Here is a 13,013-nt window from a genome sequence, read left to right as displayed (position 1 = left end):
GACAGTCCTCCACCTGGGTGAGATCATGTCTATAGATGTTTGGTGCTCTTGAATTTGGCTTCCCCTGTATTAAAGTGAGGGTCAGTGGTTCTTGATGGGAGCTTCAAGACAGAAGAAATACATATATGGATGGTTCAGACTAAAGCAAGCATGCAAAGAGCTGAATTGCTTAAATATTGCCTTGGCTGATTGATAATGGAAACTCAGAAATAATAGGAGTTTCCAGGATATTTTTTTCTTACTTCGGTTCAAAATGGTTAAAGGGAAAAAGAGAAAAAGAAAAAGAAATGATATTCCAATTAAAGAACTAAATAATTATTTCCAGTCTCCTGGCCTTGCTAAATTTTCACCATAACCGTCCACCTGAGACACTCACTAGGAAAAAACATCATTTTTTTGCATGTGTCCCTTTCATTTTATTTCCCTTACTATTTGCACAAGCATGAATATTAAGTAGAGAAATTTTAAAAACTACCTAAATAGCTATACTAAAATGAGTCTCAGTTTCTCAAAAGTAGCTAATAATCAAAAGATGTTTGGCTCTCTATTGGAATTTGAAGCTAGCATAAGATACATAAGAAAAACTTTTTCATTATGTTATTTAAAAACCTTATATATTTTTATTCAAAAAGACATCATTCATTTTCATATATTCATATACTCTAACAAACATTTAATAATTACTTGCTATGTTCAAGGTACTATGATGGTGCTGGGGATGAAAATGAAAAAAAAATTTCAAAGAGTTCACATTTTATTGAATGAGACCTGGTTCAGAGTGACTTTTGTCTATTTCTAAACAAATTTAATCAGTCTTCAAAGGATGGAGACTTTTCTTGACTGAGAGTATTTTGAAAAGCCCTCCAATTGTTCCTTGTGTTTTCACTTTTTGAAGCAGTCCATGGCACACCTTATAGTTTTCTGCTATTTGTGAATTTGGCAGCTTCTCTCCAGGCCTGTTTCCTCATCTATAATATGAGGCATCAATCATGTTGTTCTCCTGTTGTAGAGTGCTTTTCCCCCTTTCAAAACCCCCCTCTGTCCCACAAATAGATAACTGTCAAAAGATTATCCATTCTTTAAGGCATGACTTGTCTATTCTAGCTGGACAGAAGCATTTTCTTCTTTCTCCTTCTTTTTATGCATTTATAGGATATTGATATATTATACTTGAGTATGTGCCATTTCTTCCCTACTAGCCTTCAATTTAATTACCTAGCCATTTTGAGTCCCTATGATATATTGTGCAGATAGGGTGAATCAAAAAGACTTGGATTCAAGTCATGTTCCTTTGAGAATGGTAAAGATCAATGATAATGCTCATTCCAAGGATACACCAGCATATCTTGGTTTGGCCAATGCAAATCCTATAAACAATTACAGATTTTACATACAACTGTGGATTTAACACATACACATATCATTTGAAGACAAAAATTTAAAAATGGTACACGGAGAAAAATAAACTCCTTGAAAAAGATACTGTATTTAACACATTTTAGATCTGCCATAATGTCCATAAAATATGACTAATAACTACATATTGAAAGAATAAATAAGTGGATAAATTTGGTCTTCCTCTGGTTTCATTCCACTTTCCCACTATAGCCATACCGACATTATCCTCTAGGAAAAGTTCTTGGACTTTTAGTTACAAAGTTCTAAATAAAGTTTTAAATAAATTCTGAGACATCCATTTCCATTACCCAGACTAGTTCAGTTCAAACCCTATCACTGAATATAATTTCCAAGTGTTAGGTTCCAAGATGTATACTAATCATAGGAGAGTAACCTTAAACCTTGGTGTTCATTTTTAATCTTTCAACTGAAGGAATAAGTAATTCTAGAGGAAGGAAAAATTTCCCAGCCTACAACATATTTTGTCAACAAAACAAACAATAGTTATAAAGGTGGCCTCTGGGGTAGTGGATTTTAAATGTACACAGCTCTGGATTTCTTTCTTGAGGCTACATTCTCTGGAGGTTAAAGCTAGGTTGAGGGGAGTTGATGGATAGCAGGATAGGAGGAAATACAGAAATTTGAAGAAGGATCATTTGAGCTAATAGCAAATAATGCCTTTGGATAATTTCAACTATGTATTTTTTAACTTTCTGAACTGATGTAAAGTAACTATATATATATATATATATATATATATATATATATATATACTGAACTGTAAATAAGATAATGGGTTTTCTGTATGTAAGACACTCATAACTCATAGCTTCTGAGTGGTATGTTTTAAACCAGAAGGCAGAGTGGAGACAAGAGTTAATTTAATTCCTGTCAAATGGTGGTGTGATGAGAATATTACATGCTACCTCTATGGCTAGGAAATGAGTCCATGTCACCTCTGTAGGAGACGGAGATAGATTGAATCATTCTATATTTAGTGGAAAAAAATCTTCACTTGAGATGTTAAATTTCTCACTGGGACATGTAGTTCTATGTGACTTAAATGTTATATCAAGGTGCCTTGGGATAGTTCCAATTTTACACCATCCCTCTGAATTGGTTCTTGTACACTTATGGCATTTTGAGACTGGTAATAATATCTGACATTTAAATAGCTCTTTAAGGTTTGCAAAGCTCTTTATAAACTATTTATTTAATTTGATCCCCACAATGACCCTGTGCTAGATGCACAGAAGATAAAGCACTGAGCTTGGAGTAGGGAAGTTCTGATTTGAAATCCAGGTTCAAACACTTAATAACTGTGTGACCTAGGACACCTCACCACTGTATCTGTTCCTCAATTGGAAAAAAAGGGATAAATAATAGTACCTACCTCCTACTGTTGTTTGGATTAAATGAGATAGTGCTTATCATAGTGCCAATAGATAGAAGGCACTAGATAAATGCTGGTTTCCTTCCTTGCCACTTTATAAGTGAGGAAATAGAGAAGTTAAATGACTTTAATTAGAATAGCAAAACTAATTAATATCTAAGAGAGGACTCAAACACAGGACTTACTGACTTTAGGATCAATGCTCTTTCTATTATGTTATATTACCCATATAGTCATTCAAATAATATGGTACACTTTACTTAAAGCCTGTGATGTTTCTAAAGGGCTCACATTTAACTAATTGGTCCAAGTGGTCAATACTAGCTTACTGAGGTTAAGGAGTCTTCCACAGAAATTTTGTACTGCATCTGTTTTGCCTTGTTAGGGCATTTACCATGATGTTAACCTATTATCTCTAGACTCATAGTCTTGTCTCTCACACATTCTGTGCTATAGCCAAATTGGATGATTTGTCACTCCTATATTTACTCCTGACCTTTCATGTCTCCATGTATCTACGCTCATAACCCGCCATGTTTCAAATGTTCAAATCTCACACTTATTGCAACTGAAATCTTTTTTCTTTTTGTGGAGGTCAGTTCAGGGGTTCCACACCTCACTGCCTGTGGACTCCACTGATTCCATCTTCTTATACCCATTCTTATATTTACTTGCAAAAAATGATTACTCTCCTCTTGGATTTTTTCCTATGTTCTCTTAGACCTTTTCTATGCAATCAACAAGCTTTTATTAAGCGCTTATTTATGTACTAGGAATTATGTGCCTGTGGTTCCTTTATCATTCTAATGTGTATGTATGTTTGTGTGCATATACATATGTATATATGCATATATACATACTACATATATCTATATACATATATACGAAATTATATAATTGAATATAACTATAACTATAATTGAGATATATGTGTGTGTGAATGCCTTTCAACCCAATTATAAGAGAATATCTTATGCAATAATTGGCACATAGTAGATTCTTATGTGCTTGGTTAAATAAATTATGTTATACACATGTGAAGAGTACATTTGAACAGCTAATACATTTTCTTTTCAGCTACTCCAATCTCTGAGTTCACTGTGGAACAACAGAGAAAAAGGAAGAGAGGGAAGGGAATATGAGCTAACTCTACAAAAAAATCTGTCTTCTTTCATCCCAATGATACCCAGTCATGCAGCTTAGACAGAAGAATAAGCATGGAATTAAGGAGATAAATTTGTTTGTTTGCTTGCTTTTCTTTTCTTCTTAGCCATAAGACTTTAGGATCACAAATTCTGAACTGGAGCATCTTAGAGGTCATTGAATCTAATTTCTCATTGTATAGATGAGGAAATTGAGGAATGGTAAGGTTAAGCAATTTGCTCAGAATCACACAGCTAAATTTGAATCCAGATTTTCCTGATTCCAAATCTATTTCCCCATGTACTCGGCAATACCAACTAGTATGTAGGTACAGTTTCAAGGTGGAATTCATATCAGGATAATTGGGGAATAGTTAAATTTGAGTTTGACATAACTAGTGCATCCATTAGAGAAGTGCAAACAGAAATAACCATCACTGAACCATACAAAAGGATCTCTATGGGTACAAACTGACTTTGAATATTGCATATTAACATTATCTATGTTGGGTTATATTTGCATTTATTTTATTAGGCATTCCCTAATTATATTTAATCTGGACAGGGCCTTCCTCAGTAGTGTTGCTAGTCATGTTTCTGACTCCCCTGGTGGAGAAAAGAGACAGAGAAAGAGAAACAGAGAGAATGAGAGAGAAAATGAAAGAGAAGAAATGAGACAGAGAAGCTTAGAGAGAGAGAGACACACACACAGAGACAGACAAGAAAGAAGAGAGAAACAAAAAGACAGAAAGATTGAGAGAGAGAAGATGAAAGAGAAAAAATGAGATAAAGAGGCTGAGAGGCAGAGAGAGTGAGAAGACCTATAGAGAGAATGAGAGAAGATATAAGCTAGAGAGGCTGACAGAGAGAATGAGAGAAAGAAAATGAAAGAGAGAAAAATGAGAGAAACTTTGAGAGAGGTAGAGACAGACAGATAGGGAGACAGAGAGAGAAAAATGGAAGAAGGAGAAGGAGAAAGAGAGAGAGAGAGAGAGAGAGAGAGAGAGAGAGAGAGAGAAATGGAAAGCCAGGAAGACCTGAGTTCAAATCTTACCTTTAGCTATGTGTCTGAAATATTTCAAGTCTTAGTAGAGTTTTGAGCTAGCCTAAAACTGCACTGAAACTTTAACATGTATGTTTCCATGACTATAGAATGTTTTTCTTGAAGATTAGAACAATTTTATCACTAGATTTCTATCTCCAGAACCTAGTACAATACCAAGCACATATTAGATGCTTAGGAAATGCTTACTGATTAATTGTTCATTTGAAATAATCTCTCAGAAGCACTCCTATAAGGGTCAAGTAGAAGAAAGAGACCTGGCAGCCAGTGCTTTGATTACTATATTCAGTTTAAGTAATCATTAATAACTGAAGTCCAGTGACATAAATCAGATTAGAGGTATATTTTTGATGGCCATATGGATTTTCCAATCATATACAAGACAAACTTCACTTAGCAAGTCTCATTTTCCCTTTGGGAAAACACAGTGCTAGTTTCTTATTTCATAGAAAGACCCCAAAGGCCATTGAAATGCTATTGTAGTTATTTATCATTCTAGGGGCATCTAGAAACATTTTGAACTAACACTAGTATCCTTTTATAAGTATCTAAATAAGGCTATGTATATATACACATATATTAATTTTTGGCTACCTAGTATATTAATGACAATGCCCTGCTACCCACATGCCAAGCCCTGAAAAGAAATGGAAGAGTGTCCCTGCCAGTTTGAGCCTCACCTAGTCTCTTTGGAAAACAAAGTAGAAAACAACTTTCCATTTATTTGAAGATGCCTTAGGATGGTGGACATCTGGCAGTTTGCTCCTCCTGGGGACAGACAACACTTGTTTCTCTCCAAATTCTCAAATTCATTCTCACAAATTGAGCATTTTCCTCCACCTGCCTACAAAGTATACTGGCACAGTATCAAAGCTTCTGAATCTAGGAGATGTTCATAATCATAATAAATTATACAATTAATGGCATGGACATTGGAGAGTATTCAAAGGGACCTAAATGATCCCAAAGCATTATGGTGAGTTGACACTGTTGTCTGCAAGTCCCTTCTTCATTTTAAGAATGTTTGCTCACAATACTAAACACCAGAATAAAATAGGAAAAAGTTTAAAGCCAAGTAAATTAGTCTTAGTATCACAGTCCTTGCTGGTAGAAATCCCCATCACCAGAATATTTCTCTTCAGTGTGGTCATTTGTTTTGAGGTTATGTATTTACATTGAAACACATAAGAATAATTGCCAAATCTAATTGGCTTTCTCCAATGGTCATCCATCTTTACTTCTCTGTACCCTTAGGCCCCTCTCTTACCTTGGACACTCCTTTCTTTCCAGCCCAGGTGAGAAAAAGATGGAGATCCTTCTCTAACTTCTAGTCATTCATCTGCAACACATGTCCCCTAAGGAAAGTTTGGCTTGAGATTATTGGAGTGACTTCTATCTATTCCCACACAAGGTAACTTTCCCCTCCTGATGCAAGCCTGATCTCCAAACCAGGGTATAGAAGAGGGAACAACTTTCCCTTTGTCCTCAGACCTCTTCTTCTGTCCTATCCCTTTAAAGAAGAGAAAGAGGGAAGTCAGTAAGGAGTGAGACTTACAACTTCCACTGTGAAGCTTTTGCTCCCATCTCTTACTGTGTCATTGCCTGTTTAATCTCGTTTTAGGATGTAAGACAAGTAGGACACAGGGTTTCTTACTTTCATCAGTCTTTCATCCCCTGCTCTACTTTAGCCTCAGTCCAATATCCAGCCTCCTCTGAGAAAAGGAATGTCTCATTACACTGAATGGTGAACAATCTACCATCTTCATTCTCATTTCCCTCAAAGCCCCCCCACCCCAAAATTCCAACCAAACACCATTCCTTCCACCATGTATTCTGCAATGCGTGTAACAATGGCAAGACACTCTCCTTCATCCTAAGTCTTTTCATCTTCCACTATTTTCATCTTCTAGCTGTTACTGAAACCTGGCTCCCGCATTAGTACACAGCCTTCTGTTATCATAACCACACTTTCCAGTACTTCTTGTACCTTCATTTACTCCTCTTTACTCATTGGTCAAGGCAAAGAAATTGTAATCCTTTTTGAAGACTCAGGATTCTCTCCTTTGCGTTCATGCAATTAATATCTACCATTCAATCAAAATCATAGTTCTTTTTTTCTGCAAATTTCCTAGTTACTCCCATTTCTCCCTCAATGAGTTCTGTATCTGCCTCATTTTTTACCCTCCCCAACTCCTGAGCTCATATGTAGTGATTTTAATATTTATGTTGAATTTCATTCAAACATTTGAAGTATTTTGTTCCTCATTCTTTTCACTTCCAATGACCTATACCTTCTCAGCACCACAGCTACAAACAATGGTGTTCATACTTGATCTTGTCATCGCTCACAAATGCCCCACTTCAAAGAATTTTAATATCCTCTTATTTAAGAATAACCTATTGGATTTCTATCCCTCTCTAGGCTTTCCCTTACATAATAGTACTCTTTTTACCCTGAGACCTCACTCACTTGACTTCTGAATTCTCTCCCAAGCATTACCTCTTGCAATAATTACTAATTCCTCTTTCCCCCATTTTGACCCCTTCCTGAACCAGTTTAGCCCTACACTGATCTCCTCTCTTGAATTCCTTTAATCATAGCCTCAATTACATTCTGCCAGGCCTCAGCTTTGGATCACTCCCATCATTCACTGTCTTCACTTCTACAAATCAATTGTTCTGATTGTGACAACTACAAATTTATATTGCATAATATCAGTTGAGCTCTCATTACTGCTAGGCAATTTTTATACCTTCCTCATCAATTCACTATCCTGATTTCTATAATGGTTCTTCCAACCCTCTTCTTCCTCTCCCAAGAACCTTCTCCACCATCTTTTTAGCTGAGAACTTTGTATTATATTTTTCAGAAAAATTGAAGCCAATCATTTTGAGTTTCCTCTTCCCCCTCTTTTTCTCATCACAAATTACACATATGTCTTTTGCCACTGTTGCTTTTTCTTACATTGTGGCAGGTAATAGATTTGCGACAAACTGATTTGAACTTAAGAATACTATCTTTGTCCACTGAACGTCTCATGAATGTTTCAGTCCAGTTTATTTCAATGCAGATGGAGCAGAACTTCAGACAATAAACCAATACAGAGAGATCCAAGTACACTGTTTCCCAGTGGTCAATGTATTTGTTACCATCTGAGAAAGATGATTTATTTGGACCCTACCCTATTTCAATCAGAATTAATCAATTTTATTGGATCATATCAAAGTTTGTATGTAAGGACCAGAATTATGAGCTGCAGATTCTAAGGTCATTTGCTTAACCATAGGAAGTTACATAATGGCTCCCCACCCTTGTTTTTCCTTGTCAAGGTAACTAAGTGTAGCCTAGTAGAAGTGACAACTACATAGAAAGTCCCCCAAAATATATTTGTATTTCTGGACTAATCCCTTGTCCACTAGAAGAAGGAATTATTTTATGATCACTTAAGTCACTGACTGTGAGAGCTTGTACATTTCCTCCTCTCCAACCCAAGGAGAAGCCTGTTCATCTTGTGTGAAGATATTTCTTGCTTCATCCAACTGGTGATCCTGGTGACATAATATTATTTTGCTTATTTTAGCTTATTGCCATATGTCCCACAGAATTATTCCGCATTCTGCATTATAGCTGTTTTTGAATGACTGGACAACTAGTCCTGTAGAAATAGGGCCCTGAAAAAAAAAGGCATCTCGGATTTGTGAGGGAAACCTGAGGTCCACTTCATTAAAGGGAACCATGGATCCTTTAATAAAGTGCCATTGATTCGGAACTTTGCCTCAAGCTTTTTTATTGTAGGTGGGATAGCTTTAATCCCCATGAATCATTACTACTTTCATCACTTTGTGACCATCAAGAGAACATTAGTACCCTTATTATGACCTTATAGTGGTAGATCGATATCCAGGACTGAATTTTGGAAGTTTCACCCCTAATGAGCTTCAGATGATTGATTAGTTTGATGAGAACTCAAAGAAGAGGATATAAGCTTTGTGACCCAGACTCCTCTGTTGTCATCTCACTAAATAAGTTTTGTTTGTTTTTAGAAGTGAAAAAAAATGTTTAATTGTATTCTAGTTTCAGATACATCCAGCATGGAAGAGCAAGTCAGCCAGAGGCTATAAGTAAAGAACAAAGCATTCTCCAGATTAGTCTAACTGGGCTTGGGCCTCCTCATCATGGAAGAATGAAGAATTTGTCAGAGCAGAAAATATTTTAACTGAGGTTACTTTAAGCACCATCCCTTCTAAGTAATATACACTATTATTCTCACTGTGTCTCACTTAGCAAAGGGAAAAAATCCATCTCTGTCTAACAACTAAAGAGATAAGCTGGACTGATCCCTATAGTTCACTCCAGAGGATAAGTAAGGATGCTTCCCTTATATCAGATGTCTATTAACCATTTTTGTTCTATCCTTTCCAGTCCACAGTTAATTCCCCTTGACAGAGAAAACTTTCAAAATAAGGACTCACCCTCTTTACATGGTCAGTAATAATTGTGCTATCTCATCCTTTATCTCCACACCTCAAGCAGTATTCTTATCCTGATATGACCTTCTTTTCTTCAGCATAGTGTTTTGTTTTGTTTCGTTTTTAGAAATTAAAACATGTCCTAGGGAGTTCCAAACTAAAAAGACAATAGAAACTCTCAACCTATATTCTTCATTCTTTGATATCTCTGGTTGCCCTATATGTTTTATGTTCTATTAATACTACTATTACTACTGTTACTAATCTTACAAATACAATGACTGCTATTACAACTATGACTCTGTACTGTAATTACTACTACTCTTTATAATCATGAGCCTTAGAATATATATAGGTTTTATTAAGGTTTTCAAAGCACAAATATCTCATTTTATTCTCATAAAAATCCAGGAAAGTAGATACAAGTATTATCCCCATTCAATATGTAGGAAATTGAAAGAGACAGAAGCTAAGTAATTTGTCAAGGGACACACTGCTAGTTAGTGTGGCCAGTTCCCTATCCATTACAAAACCTTAGCTGTCAAAATGTAAGTTGTCTTCTCTATGTGGATTATAAACTCCTCAAGGACATGGACGATATCACATTTACTTGAACAAAGGACATTTTTCTTTGAAACTTTAACAAACATTTACAAGAATAAGTTATAAAGTCAATTAAGAAGAATTAGAGGATTTACCGTAGTGAGGGCTCAATTGATAGTATATAAAATAAATTTGTGTTGGATCTGTTTCCCATAACTTCTTTTGACTCTGTACCATAGTAGTAACTGATACTGCTATAGCTTCTTCTCATATGGATTTTATTGATTTATTTTTGGTCCTCGTGCTTCCTATATGATATCCTCTCAAATAAAAGACTCCACCGCCAGCCCTGAGGCCTGTTTGAGGCAAAACAGACTAAGTTGTGGCTATTATTTCCATCTTTGAAGAAACACACAGAAATAGTGTCACTGTTGCCACATTGCTGCTCAGTTTTCAAGAACCTATTTAGATATTCATTTAGATACCCATTAGGTGGAAACCTTAATGAAATGCAGTTTAAACTAATAAAAAAAAATCTTATCGTGCAAAGTCTACCCTAAATTCAAAAGCTGGCCTATTATCTATCAAACACTGCCTAAAAAGCCATTGGGAAAGAGGACACTCAGTGTCCCCTTATGACATTCAATATGACATGGAAATACTATCTAAAATATACTTTGGCAGATGATGCCTTTGTTGGCACCTCAATTTTTTGTGACCTTCGTTGTTGAAAATGATGAACTTTGGCCAGACAACAGAATTTGTGGCTAACAAATTCTAGGGTTGATTTTAAATGCTGGTGCAGCAGACTAAACACATTGAAAATCAATGCTTTCTCATTGCCAAATGTCAAGTTCTATTATGTGGTCCAATGAGTGAACACTGTTGTTATGCCATTCAAGCCCCTGACATATGGGAGTCAGCAGGTGAGTATGTCTTGGTCACTTCAAGAGAGGGCTAAAAAAAAAGATAAATTTGTCCAACAAATAAATGCAGCTTAATACAAAGTGCCAATCTGCCAAGAAACACTGAGGGAGGTTCCATACGGATGTCTCTTATGCTCACACCAGGAAACTAAGGATAAATGATACACTTTTATCAATATCAACAAATTAGAAGACATCTTTGATTTCCCTTCAATGAAGAATTGGCCCTCCTCTGAGATCAGAGGACTTTTCTGGGATAGTTTCCAAGAAAAAAATTTGCTTGCAAAATAAAGTAGACAAAAGGAAGCATGAGAATAGAAGGCATTTCAAGAAGTCTGAATTTAAGAAGGTTAACTAGGGTAAACATTCTCTTCATTTCCTAGCTGGCTAAAATCCCCTGGATTTATTTAGCATGCCCCACAAGAACCTTATCATCTGCTAAATAATTTTAGCCTTATTACTCCCATCTTATCAGCACTTTCTGTTTCTAAAACTCCATTTAAAGATGGAACCCAGAAGTAGATGAAAGGTAGTGGAATAAAGAAGCACTCAGCTAAGCTGCCTTAAATTCCTCTACATACAACTCTAAAATAACAACTCTAATTGAATTCTGGATTGGCAAAATCAATAGGAGTTTAGATGATACAACTAGCTGAAAAAAATTAGAAGGTCATACCTTCTAATACGACAAACTAATTAGACAATTACTAATTAGAAGGTCATACATACTCAGGTAGACCTGGAGCACAGAGCAGACAACAAACTGCAGGTCACATCCTGGAAAGCCAGCAGTGGAATTGAATGTGATTACATTGGCTGTTAGAGCAAATTAAGGGGTTCTCATCTCACAGAAGATGGGCAACAATTGATCAAAGGAGAATGAAGGGGATACTTTGCTAGCACTGCCTCGAGGACCCTATTGCATTGACCCTATGCTTCATAGTTTAAAATATAGGGCCAAAAGGAACAATGGCACTTAGGACCTTAGGGAGCATGGTGCTAGTAGCAATTCATGGAAGAGAAGAGTATAATTTTGACTGTTATGAATGCATAAATTAAAAAATAAAGTACATATGAAGAGAGACTACTTGCATCCACAGAAAGAATTGATAAATGGAAGTATGTATAAAATAATTACATGTACACACCTATTTGTGTCTAATGATGAAGGGAAGAAAAAAAGGGGAAAAATAAATGTACATGATAAGTTGATTGCATATTTGGAGGGACCAGCAAATGATATAGGGTAGATTGGCAATTTCATGTTCAATCATCCTTGCTTTTGTATTCTTATGGACATGCTTACTTTATTCCCTGAATTGAAAACAAAATGTGTTTTTAAAAAGAAGAAATCATCTGAAAAATGAGCAAGCAACAAAGAAGCTTACTATGATGACAGGAAAGAACAAAACACAAAACCAGAAGAAGAAAACTATGTCAAAGCACTTACAGGTAAAGCCTGAAAAGAAACCGTTAATTGCATACAAGTTCAATAAGAAGTACTGGAAGAACTCAAAAAGATTTTTTTGAAATCAGAGAGGAGTAGCTAGATAGAATAATGGATAGAGCACTGATCCTGAATTAAGGAGATCAAGAGTTCAAATCCAACTTCAGACATTTAACACTTACTCTCTGTGTGACCCTAGGCAAGTCACTTAACCTGAATTGCCTCACCATCCACCCCCCCCCAAAAAAAAATTAAGAGAAATAGAGGAAAAACTGGGGGAATTAAAGTGTTAAAAATATGGACAAACCCAACAGCTGGGTAAAAAAAGGCACAAAAATACTGAAGAAAATATAACCTTAGCAGTTAGATGGCACAATGGATAGAGCACCAGCCCTGAAATCAGGAAGACCTGAGTTCAAATCAGTCTCAGAAACTTAATATTTCTTAGTTGTGTGACTCTGGGCAAGTCATTTAACCCCAATTGTGTTAGCAAAAAATAAAGAAAAAAATACCTTAAAAACCAGAATTAGTCAAATAGCAAAAAAGACACAAAAATCCATTGAAGATACGAATTCTTTAAAAAGAAGAATTAGAGGGGCAGCTAGGTGGTGCAGTGAATAGAGCACCAGCC

This window comes from Sarcophilus harrisii, chromosome 2 (genome assembly GCF_902635505.1).
Source record: "Sarcophilus harrisii chromosome 2, mSarHar1.11, whole genome shotgun sequence".
Taxonomy (NCBI): domain Eukaryota; kingdom Metazoa; phylum Chordata; class Mammalia; order Dasyuromorphia; family Dasyuridae; genus Sarcophilus; species Sarcophilus harrisii.
This window is presented reverse-complemented; position numbering follows the sequence as displayed.